General features: G+C 35.5%; 1 pseudogene; it reads left to right on the forward strand.

The window, feature by feature from the left end:
• Window positions 1-7,758: 7,758 nt before the first annotated feature.
• On the forward strand, window positions 7,759-9,371 carry LOC149251967 (dynamin-related protein 5A-like; annotated as a pseudogene).
• Window positions 9,372-12,631: the final 3,260 nt, after the last annotated feature.

Consider the following 12,631-nt stretch of genomic DNA (forward strand, 5'->3'; position numbering starts at 1 on the left):
GCCTTTCAAGTTGGAGACGTACACTCCATAAACCTTAATTTATTTTTTTAAGGGAATGGGATATTTTTAAAGAAGGGGTGGGGACTAACTTCTAGATGGATGTCTATTAAGGATCGTATAATATAATAAATAACGATAAGCTTATTATTATTTTTAATGTGTTTAATAGCTGAGAATAAAATGATATTTAATAAATAAAATAAAATATAAACTAAATTAAACAGTAATTTAATGCATAGTGTTGAATATTTGTTTAATATTTCACCTACACAATTTGATTTGAATCAATAATAAACCATTTTTAATTTCGCAATTACCTTGTGAGATAAGATTCTCTTAAAAGATTAAGACGGATTCATTATTTAATCTAAGGTTATGCACGAGGCAATGAGTCTTTGATTAGGAACCATTTCAATATTTAATTATTTTAAAAAATTATAGCGTACATTACATCATTGAAGGTAAAGGCAATTCTCGAGAAGTTTTGAGGTTAACAAGGAGGGTTGTTAAGCAACAAGTCGTTGCCGATGTCTGTAATTCCGAATTGAGAATGTAGCATGAGGATTTTAACTGCAATGATTATTATATGTAGCAATTGGGCACTAACTGATTATTATATGAGCAACTGGGTATTAACTGAAGGTTGAATTTGAGTTTTTGACTTAGGGTCTTGAACCAAAATAAAAAGTACATTGGATCTTGATATTTTCATATTTACTAATGTAAACATGCTCAGGTATTATAGTCCTTTCATCCCTGCACAAGAGTTTTTTTATTCATGGATCATAATCAGTTTTGAAAAAAAGAGAAAAAGGTACGAAGTCACTTGTCCGCACCGGGCAACCTTCATTATGCCAGATTCATTAGTATGAGACTCTAGTAGTGGACCCTCTTGATCGGGACTTCAAGCAGCACATAGGAAACAACTTCGTTGACAAATGCAGTCCTTGACAACTGGTTGTCATAGAAGTAGGGGCTCATCAATGAATTGGAGGGTCGACAATAGGCTACACCAGCTGCTTTCCTTACTATTACAACTTTATCAAACTAGTTTGTCTCAATAGTTAGAAGTGACCCTTTCAAGGATGCATGCTTGACTATACTCTTTTTTATCCGAAAATGAAACAAATCCTAGTTGAGTAGTTTCTACCCCACTGTTGTAACATCCCTGAATTTGGACCCCACTCTTCATAATAAGAAAGACCTACCCTGGCGGACGACGTTTCCTACCACATTACCACTTATTGGTTACGAAATCAAGATTTATTCTCCCACTGCAAGATGGAAGAGTTGGTAAAGGAAGGTGTGTCGGTTGGACCGGTCGAGGAACTGACCTGGGAAGATCCATCACTGCTCGAATTAATTTGCTTGGGCTTTTAAATGTGACACGTTTTCTTAAATTCCTAGAAGATGGTATTGATTGACGTTAGTTTCTTCTTAAAACGCAGTTGGACTAGATTCATGGTCACCACTTGACATTCATTTCTCCCTCCCCATCCAAAAAAGGTAGTTGGACAGAATGCATGGTCGCCACTTGTGGTTTCTTTCTAAACAATGGAGTTACTTTCAACTATTGCTTCTATAGCTTTCTTACGAAGAGCTTGAGGCTCGCATGTTCCTATATTTGATATTGCAGAAATCTTACAGTGGCATGGTTGCATTGGTTGTTGAATGAGTTGGTGGAAACATCATTTCAAAACCTCCCCCTTCTTAGGCTCTCTGTAACAAGGGAGGATGTCCCTTCGTTCCTGGAGGCACGCGTTGAGGAAGCAAAGCAGCAAGTCAAAGAAAGGGCAGGGCATGACTTAGCACCATAGGAAATGGCCATCCTTAAGTCGATTGCAGATTCCCTGAATATTCGGGAATCTGTTTTTTGACCGCGCCCATGTCCGTCGGATTCCCGAATATTCGGGGAATCTGCAATCGACTTAAGCTCACCGCATAGGAAAGGACATGGAGATCCTGTGTTGTTCTAAATAGAGATAAAGAGTAGGCAACCAATGGCTTCCTCCCTTGTCCGAAGGAAATTGATCTCTGTTGTCGTCCTCCCTTTCATTTAGTTGATTGCTAGTTGTGTGAGTGTTTCTCTGAAAATTTTCTAGGTGTGGGTTTTAATTGCCCAACCATAATCTTTGTCCCCCATATTGAATTTTTCAATGAGTGGAAAGAGTGTTTGCCATGGAAATGAATTTTAGTTTTAATGCAAAGTTTGCAGATAGGCTACTTTGTTCAAATCTCGATCCATTGGATTACACAACCAACACATCTATCCCTTGTAGCGCAGATCAATGCTCATATGCAATGGCTCATTCGGTCCTCATATCAGGATACTGTAAATTAGACGTGGGTGGCTCAAAATCGTATTTGATATCTCTGGATATCTGGTGATTTCTATGCTTATTATATCTTTGGAAGAGTTTCAAAGTTTCTTGGTCAGGAAAATCTATTATTTACAGTTCGTACTATTCAAATCCACTCAGAAAAACCCATTTCAAGGCTTTATAAAGTTCATAGCATTAATGAAAAAATTATATAAGTTTTTGGCATCTTTCTTGAAGGATGATCCAGTTACTGCAATCATTTAATATTCTGGGTTTAAAGTTGGAAATATTCCTAGCTTTGTTAGGTCCCTATGCTACTAGTGTAACCCCTTATTTTTATTAGTGCAACCCCCTTATTATATTGTTGTTTCCATATAGTACCCATATTGTTATTATTGTGCCCCATAAAAGCCCACTATTGTTATTGTTGTGCACTTATATTATTATTGCTATGTCGGCTCTGATTATATTGTGACCTTTTAGACTTCTATATATAAAAAGGAGGTCTTGTCATTTGTATCATCCAAAAATTGTTCAAATGTGTAATCTAAGAGAGTTTTCCCCCTCGGAGAGGCTGATTTTGAAGTCGTTGATCTATCTTTTCTTCTTTTTTTGTGAGCTAGTTGCATAACATTTGGTATCGAAACTTTGGATTCTAGGGTTTTGTTGCTTCAAATAGTTTATTGAGAAATTTTCACTATAACTTTCTTTCTACAAAGTTTTAGAAGACAAAATTACAACCCATTTGAGTCGAAAGCTTGATGAACTGCATATATGAATTTTCGATCTTGTATCTCTATATTTTTGGATATATGATAGAGGGAAATTAGGGTTTTTGCAAGATCTTGAATTCCATCTCAAACTGGTGACCTTGAGAAAATCAACATAAATTTCTCTCTCAACATATTGAAGTTTCATAAAAAGTGACAGAAATAAGGTAGACTGTATTTTTTTGGGTATTATGTTCAAGGTTGAAGGTTGAAACAGTATCACGTGGCACTTTGTAGAAATTAGCTCTACTGAACTAGTCTATAATCATGGTATCATGGGAGGTTTGACATAACTCTTGGAGAATCCAATATTGCTCTGACCTATGGGGTTGGAAAGAGAATTCATAGGGCTACCACAAGATGAAATTTCATAAATTGAAGATTCGAAATTATAGAGTTACACTCATTTTAAGACCAAGCTCCTAGAATCAAGAAAATGAGATATGAGGAAGTTTGATGGCAAGGATCCAGTAACTTGGATACCACAGATGGAGCAATATTTTGATCAACATGATGTGCAGTTATTACAAAAGGTACGTATTTCATCTTTATATTGAGAACTGAATCAGTTTGTATGGTATAGAGGGATTTTTTCTCGTAAACAACTTGTCACCTGGTCAATTTTCATGGAGGAGATGATAACACATTATGAGGATACAAAGAGAAACACCTTCTTTAGCCAATTGATAAATCTCAAACAGAAGGGTTCAATGGCAGAGCACATTTAGGACTTCAAAAAATTGAATATAAGGGTAAATGCAAAATATTGGTACTATGAATATGGAAGTGATGTTTCTCCTAGCCTCCCACAACCTACAAGGGTGACACCAAATACATTGGAAGAAAAAAGAGAAAGAGGGTTTCGTTATAGTTGTGATAGCAAATACACTAAAGGTCATAAGTGTGCTAAGAAGAAATTATTTTACATATATTGTGAAGAGGAGGAATAAAAGGATCAAGAAACGTCAAGAAAGAGGATATACACCAAGAACCAAATCTAGAGAAAGAAGAAATGAATCCGGCTATATCTTGTAATGCATTGGGAGGAAATACCACTCCTCAAACTCTCAAGATAGAAGGACATATCAAGAAGAAAAAGGTTCAAGCAATGAAAGATCACATCCAACATCAACAACAAGTTCTCCATCTTTTAAAGGATAGCCTCACTTTGGTGCAGAATCAAATGAAACAACAGGTTGATCAACATCACAACCAAATAAGTTTTGATGTAGCCGACTAGGTATTTTTATGGCTACAGACATACAAACAAATGACCCTCAAGCAAACTAATAAGGGTAATAAATTATCACCAAAGTACTATGGTACTTACAAGGTGTTGCAAAATATTGGTACTATGACATACAAATTGGAGGTTCCTGCATCTTCCCAAGTGCACCCAGTTTTCCATGTTTCATGCTTAAAGAAGGTTATAGGTGACAAGATCCCAATTCAAACAATATTGCTGGAACTTGATGAGGAAGGAAAGATCATATTAGAACCTAAAGCAGGCATGGAAACAGGAACCCAACAATTATGAAATTGATCAATTTCAGAGTAACTCATCAAGTGGAAGAACTTAACCGTTGAAGATTCTGCATGGGAGGATGAGAATATTATACAGAAGAATCTAGAACTACTCAAGCATTTAGGACAAAGCTTTTTGAAGGAGAGAGGAATGTTATGTCCCTATACTACTAGTGTAGTCCCTTATTGTTATTAGTGCAACCCCCTTATTATATTGTTGTGCCCATGTAGTCCCCATATTGTTATTATTGTGCCCCATAAAAGCCCACTATTGTTATTGTTATACCCTTACATCATTATTATTATGTCGGATCGGATTATATTGTGACCCCTTAGACTTCTATATATAAAAGGGAGGAATTTTAATTTGTATCATCCAATAATTTTTCATATGTGTAATGTAAAGGAGGTTGCCCCCTTGAAGAAGCTGATTTTGAAGTTGTTGATCTATCTTTTATTTTATTTTGTGAGCTAGTTGCATAACAGGTTTAAAGGTGGAGATATTTCAAACCTACAATCATTTAGTTTTCCTGTTTTAAATGTGAAATTGAAAATATTTCAAAATCAATGGGAAAGGGTGAACAAAGCAACTGATCATATTTTAAAAGGGGTTGAGTTTGATAGCATTTTTGTGGTCATGTGGGGTCGTATTACCTTATTGGAGTTTGTCAACATTCCTAAACTGGACACACCCTCTCTAGTTGTGCGTTGGAGCTAATATATATCTCTTTCTACAGTTATTTTGCTATTAGGACATATCAGCACTTGAGGGAGAGTTTGAGTTGTCATAGATTTGAGGAGAGAGGAGTTTCCTTGTAATTGTTTCCTGTGCATAAAGTTGAATAGAATGGAAAACCTGTACGATTGTTTATGAAGTTATAAAGAACATGTGGATTTGGTTTATTACCTAGAACAATTTGTTGTACATATCTGGGCATATATTTATATATCATACTTGAATGTTTGTCAATTTACTGGAGGAAGCTTGCTAGAGTTGATTTGAATTCTCAAACAGATTTATATGGCTACTGATTTCACCAAGTCGTCTTAATCTCTTGCTCACTGTGTATTAATTGACAATTAATCAGATAGATGTTTATTTCCAAAGTTGATTGTTAAATACATTTTTATGAGTGTTGCCTATTTCTCTGAGTTTACAAATCAACCCAAATTATTGATATATAATTGCAGTGTTACCTGTTTCTCTAAGTTTACAAATTATTGATATATAACTGCAGTGTTGCTTATTTCTTTGAATTTACAAATCAGGCCAAATTATTGATATATAAATGCAGTGCATATTCATGAACTCTTTATATATATGCAAGCCTCTGAGCACTGAGTAGTCTTTCTCATTCATATCATTTGAAGAGCTCTCTCTAACTGGTCATGTTATTTGTGTATTTGCAGAATATTCTTCATAACCTGCAGAGAAAGGCAAGCACATTGTGCCATCAAATTCATAACATACTGGAGTAATATTTAAGATACTCAAAAGAAATCTCGAGAGGAAATAAGTTGTTTAGAGGCTAGAGTTAAAATATCAATCTAAGGGCGGAAGGATCAATCTAAAAACATGTTTTGAGCAATTCAAAATTCATAGTACTTTCTCAAAGCTATGTTTCCCTTTCTTATGCACCTCGAATTTGGAGAGTTTATATCCACCCGACTGAATTATCTCATCTAATTGTAGTGATCCCATCTAATTGCCACTGTAGTCTGCTTATAAAGTGAATTTTTACTGTTGATTCTCTTCAATATAATATAATATTATATTAAATAGAGGGCATAGCATTGATATTTAGTGTTCATGGTCATTTGTAATATACCCAGTTTTGTTTACAATTCAACAAATATACATATGTGGAAAGTTATAATTTTATATCATACATAGGTTTTCATTAATAAATACCTACTAATACAAACTCACTTGCTTACTCTCTGTGCGAGTAAGAACCTATGTGAAAAAAAAAATCTAGGGAAGCCAGTGTAAGGACTAAGAGAAAGAAGTACCACCAGCATAACGTATGATCTCGTTCCACACAGTATTGGGCACTCCTGAAAGACAACAACAACTGAATTACCACTAGAACAACATATGATCCTGTTCCACACAACATTGAGCACTTCTAAGCACTCCTGAAAGACAACATAGAACTGGAAGAACTTCCAGTGCCATGCATAGGGGCCACGGAGGAAAGCTCATGTCAAGAAAGTGAATGAGAAAAATAGGCATACATGGGAGGCAACTGTTGGCTGATACACTTTTCCTGTGACTTGACAACACACCACTCTATGCACACAATTGTGTCCTTCTATATAAATATTAGAAAATACCCCAAACATTACCCGAAATATTACCCCAAACATTTAATTCCTGTGAAGTAATGCTAGTATTAGTTTCTATTTGGACCATTTGAAATACAAAAAAAGTAATGTATGAAGTAAATGGTTATGCTATATGGAAAAACATAAAGCATATAGCCTCTCTGCCTCAGGAAGATGTCAAATAAGACGATCAAATATATTGATCCGTATTGATTGGTCTTGTAAATCATTCTGTCAATTTCATAGGTTGAGCAACAATAGTTTTATCAAACAAAATTAAAAACTTTAGGTTAATGATAAAGAGTAATAATGCTATCTCCTCATTTCGATTACTATAGTCCACTGCCACTTGCTGAAGGGACCAATAATGATTTTTTTGGGATGTCCACATTTTGTTTATGGTAAAGTTTAATTAATAATTATGCAGAAAGGTCTTTTTTTTCTGGCTTGGGGTGAGCGATTAGACACCTCATATAACATATAACACATGGATGATCATTGTTGTTGGCTCCTTCAACGTGTTGTTGCACTACATAGGCCCATCTTCACAAAGAAGGCATCCCGTGGTAGCCATGGTGGTTTTACTGTTGATGAAATTGAAGAACATATTAACCTTCACCTTCAACCAGTGGATTCTTCATCCTAACCTTCAACCATCGTCGCCCTATTTATGACATCAACGCCTGGTCGAGGAGGATTCAACATTAAAGTCCCTGGAGCTACAGGAGTTTCCAGTTGAATATCTCTTGGTGAAAAAGATTTAATCCCCTCACATTTTTTCAATTGAGTTGAGGGATTCAATTCATTAGCGCAACATGCCCCAGCCAAAGGCATCCATGATGACACCCAGCCAAATCCAAAGGCAAGAATATCACTCTCAATCTCAACATTGTAGATATGCTAACAACTTCTATGCATCGTCAGATGTTCGATCTCGATTCGAAGCCTATAATCAACTGCACGCTAACACTATGGCATAATTTTGGTGAGAAGCCTACAATTCCAAAGATTGTTGCCTTCGGTGGCTAGTCTGATGGAAAAATTTCTTTTCTAGAAACTCTACTGAGCTACAGATTCAATGTCAAAGAAGTCAAAATGGGAATGCGAAGGTCATTGATGCTGCAAATGGTGCACGACCCTTCGACTCTAGAAGCCCGCTATCAGTTTCAAGATGAGGATTCTAAGGACTATGAAGCTCCAATTGCATTGTCTTCTGCTATTTTTGATTCCATCAGAAGCATAACAAAGGATATTTTGAATAAAATCCAAGCAAAAGAAGGTTCTTTTGTTCTCGAGGAAAAGAAGGGTGAACCAGAAATACACTGGATGATATTTTAGCTATGGGAAAGGCATTAACAATGCCCACCCACTGTTTATTTCTATTACTTCAACATAGTAGTTTGGAGTGGTGCTCTTCACTTTTGTTGGACACAATTCGTGTAGTTTACCCTACTTTGAGGCATACAATTTTTTTGTTTCTAAATTTGAACTTGCAATTGAGCACACAAGAATTGAAGACTCTTCTAATTGTGAGAGAAGCATCGTTGTTGGGGTTGGATGCTATATTGATTTTCATGTTGCTTTGAGTTGGGTCTATGACCACTTCATCGAAAATTTGACAAAGAAATGGAAGGAGCTTGCGAGGCATAACTTGGACTCGGTGACAAGTCCTTATTCTCATGTTTATAGGCCATAATACAACATGGGAAATGGATTTGTTGGATTTGGAGCATCAAGCATAGGATAAAGGTTCAATCGTTCATATGTTCCAATGTTTATGGACCTTTCTGAAGATCTAGGATGTCCCCAAGAAGAGGGATTGGATGAGGAACATGAGAATGTTGCTCCAACATGGAACCTGCAAGAAACACCAAACAAAGGGTCTGATTCAAGAGATCCACTTAGAGAAAGTCAAAGGATTGTCCCTGAGACACCTTCGTTGGATCAACTGAGTAGTGAGATTGGTGCAACAAAGAAAAAGTAATATGGAATTGCCAGTGGGCTTATTGGAGCTGAATTGGGAGGGCGAAAGAGGAAAATTCCATTGGTATCTAATTCTCGTGTAGGTCAAAACAAGGAGCCTAAACATTCTAACTCGAATGTGTTATTTGGGAACAACATCTCTTCATTAGCATACACTAAAGTTTGTTCTTTAACTACGCAACATTTTGGTAGTATCTGTGAATCCCTCATAGAATAAAGTTTACCATCCACTCTAAATGCTGGCTTCTTGACTCCATGTCGAAAAAAATTAGTAGTGGCACTGGGAGTGGAGCTATTTACTGTGATTGATGAAACATTTATGGATATGATGGTTTCACCTGGTGTTGTGGACCTTCTTAGGAATGAACGCCAAGTCACATAAAAGCTTTTGAAGACTTTGTAATCTTGCTTGAATGAATATAGGAATCTTTCTTGTGCACTTTGAGTTGGATCTGTATGTCAAATATATCACTATGATTATCACATCTAGTGGTCATAGCTAGCTTTATAGACTTCTTTGCATGACCCGAGTCTTATCCCATGGTTCGGTCAACAAGGCATGGATTCAGTTGTTTGAACATAATTTCTTATTCATTCAAGACATTTGATTGCTAATGAATCACATGACTAATGTTGAAAATATCAACCATATCATTGGGGTTTGCCCAGAGTCTAGAAGTTTCTAAACAAGGTGAACAACCACAAATCCTCTTCCTCTCGTCACAACACATCAATCAAATTCCAATGTTGGGAAATTTTTTAAACCCTCCTCGATAGCCATGGAGGGAACTTGAACACTTAGCACACCAATTATGGTATTTTTATCACTTGATAGTTCACAACAATTGAATTAAAATTGTCATCACCTGGATTTGTAGTGGCCTTTGGAGAGCTCGGCCTGTATCTGGACATGATATTGTATATATTTGAACTGAAAATTGAGCTCTGCCCATAATTGAAAGAAGAAACCTTCTTCTAGTTTTCGATAATCTCAAAAACTAGAAGTTGTTTCTCATAATCCTAAAGTTGGATCTATCTCTACTGAGAAACGACTAAGCTTTAAGCGCCTTTTTAAATATAATAAATTCAGTGGCTATGTGATTTTTTTAAGGATAACTTGTTTACAAAGTTTTAAAGAGTTTCACTTTAGAACCAGAACTACTAAACGTATGAAAGGGAATATTATGTTCCCAAAAAGAAGCTTTTTCTAAGCTAAGTAGCTGGAACTTGACTTTAAGTGAATTGTGACTAAAATTGCACTTTAACTAGAGCTTAAGATTCACTCACAACGATTGAAATTTCCCTGCTCCTGTATAGAAATACTTGACTACCGGGAACATAACTAATGCTTTCTTATTCTCTAAGTTGAGCCGCTAGACTGAGTACCGCTTTCTGCTTTCACTAGACTAACTTTACTCACTTACCAAAAGAGAGAGTGAATCAATCAATCAATATGCTTACTAAAAAGATCTGGTATGTCTTTGAACTGAAAATTGAGCTCTTCCCATGCCTTACCAAGCAGGCTCCTCCTATATATATATATATATATATATATATACACACACACACACACACACACACACACACATTGTTATACAAAGTATGATCCAGAATTGACCTTTTCCCATGCCTTACTAGTTTCCTCCTAAATATATATGTGTGTGTGTGTGTGTGTGTGTGTTTTCACTTCTATACGAAGTATGATCCATCCATGGCGAGCCTCTAAATTAGAAAAATTTTCTAAAGTAATATATATTTAGTTGTTTCTCTGTAAAGTCAAGTTTTAGGTACCAAGCTCTTTCCCTTCAAAAGCACTTTGAGCTCTTTGAACAAGATTTACTTATTTTCTTCAATGAAATTTGGTTCCACATGTAAATACCTTTTTGGTATGGGGAGTGCATGATCCAAATGTCAGACTATTCCTTCCACATTGCTTTTTTGGTTTCCAAAACCGAACGAGTTGCAACATACATGTCATAATAGCTTCTCCATCTAGCCATATGGAGATTTCTAATGGGAATCCAAAAACAACCTGTCATGATTGACTCCAGTGACATCCATGAAGGATAGTTTGTCAGACGAATAAGATTACTATTTATTCTTAAAGTATTACATAAAATATAAGTTTGAAAATAATTGTATAATTCATTTTGAAATATTAAATTATAAAATTGATTTTTAAATATTAAATTATAATTGAAATTTGTTAGTTTAATTAAATAGAATAGTTGAATCTTTTAAATGATTAGGTAAATTAGTTGAATGTTTTTAGATATTATTTTTCCAAACAAAAAATTAGTAACTTTCTATTAATAAAAATGAAAAGTTACATTGAGTATATGCATAAAGCATTCAAAATTTGTCTTGAGGGACCTGTGTGTGTACAAGACGCATTCATAGTAGAAGATTTATCAAAAAATAAAAATAAAAATAAAATTACAGATTGCTAGATGAACTGGACTTTTCTTTTTTTCCCTTTTTCTTTTGAACTTTTTTCCAGACCCCAGGTGATGGAGTAGTAGAGACAATTTCCAGTTCATTATTTCTAGAGATGTTTGGAACTTCTTTATTTGAATCAAAACTTTCAGATACATGAGATCGCTTAACTCCACTTGTGCCTTGATTGTTATTTTTTTCCTCTAATGGGTTTTCAAGGGTCGGAACTGCTATAGATATATTTGGATTCTTTGCTTGATTGTTCTGTTCTTCCTCCTTTTCTTCTCCCTCCTCTTGAGAGCCTTGTTGTTTTTCTGTCTCTGGTTGTTGTTGAGTGTCATCCATTTCTTCATCCTCCTCATATGACGATGGAGATTTTGGGAATTTTCATCCTTTTGGTTTTTGCAGTCTCTTTTTTGTTTTTTCTTTTCTTGTTTGCATGTGTTTTGAAAGTACCATGTTTTGTGGCAAAACCTACATCTAAAGGCAGTGTTTTCAGAATCTAACCAATGTTTCCATGTGAAATATATGTGTGTCAAGTGAATACATTCTGGAAGGCCTTTGCTTAAGTCCATCTCCACGCAGATAAGGGAAAAATTGAAGATCCCTTTGTCCATTATTTCTTGATCTAGCATTAGAAAACTTCCCAAAGAGTTTTTGATGCCTTCTAGGATGATATGGTGCCAGAACATTAGTGGGAGATTGTTAATTCTTACCCAAACTGACATTTTTGAGACCACCATTGAGTTTACATCAAAACCAGGGAATCAAGGGGTTACGAAGAGCCCCACCCTTCCCCAAAACCATGGTCCATCATTTATGATATGATTGTAATATTTTTGACTATGAAACTGAACCACAAAAAAATATTTTGCACACATATAGATATCGCAGTCTCTGGTCCAATTGAGGTAGGTCCATTCACTTAAATCTTCATATTTAGGCCAGAAACGATTAAATTGACAAATGATAGTTTTTTCTTGTAAAGTATTGAAGGGACCACTTAATTCTCTTAATTCAATGGACATGTTTGGAGTTTTATCCATCTTTCCTACTATGTATGGATTTCGAATTGCAAGATTTGGGGTTTGTTTGTCCTGAGTACAAGCTTTTGAGACCTGACCCTTGTCTGCTAGTGCTGATATGGCATTTGTGCTTGCTCCTGGGGCTCCTCTTTTTAGCCTTTGATTTTGAATAATGGTAAAGTTCCTTTGAATACCATAGTCTTTCAAATGGATCTTGTCCTATAACACTTTCTCCAAAAAAGTC

Source organism: Pinus tabuliformis, chromosome 7, assembly GCF_031772625.1.
Source record: "Pinus tabuliformis cultivar Carrire ecotype Pingquan chromosome 7, CPIR1, whole genome shotgun sequence".
Lineage (NCBI taxonomy): Eukaryota > Viridiplantae > Streptophyta > Pinopsida > Pinales > Pinaceae > Pinus > Pinus tabuliformis.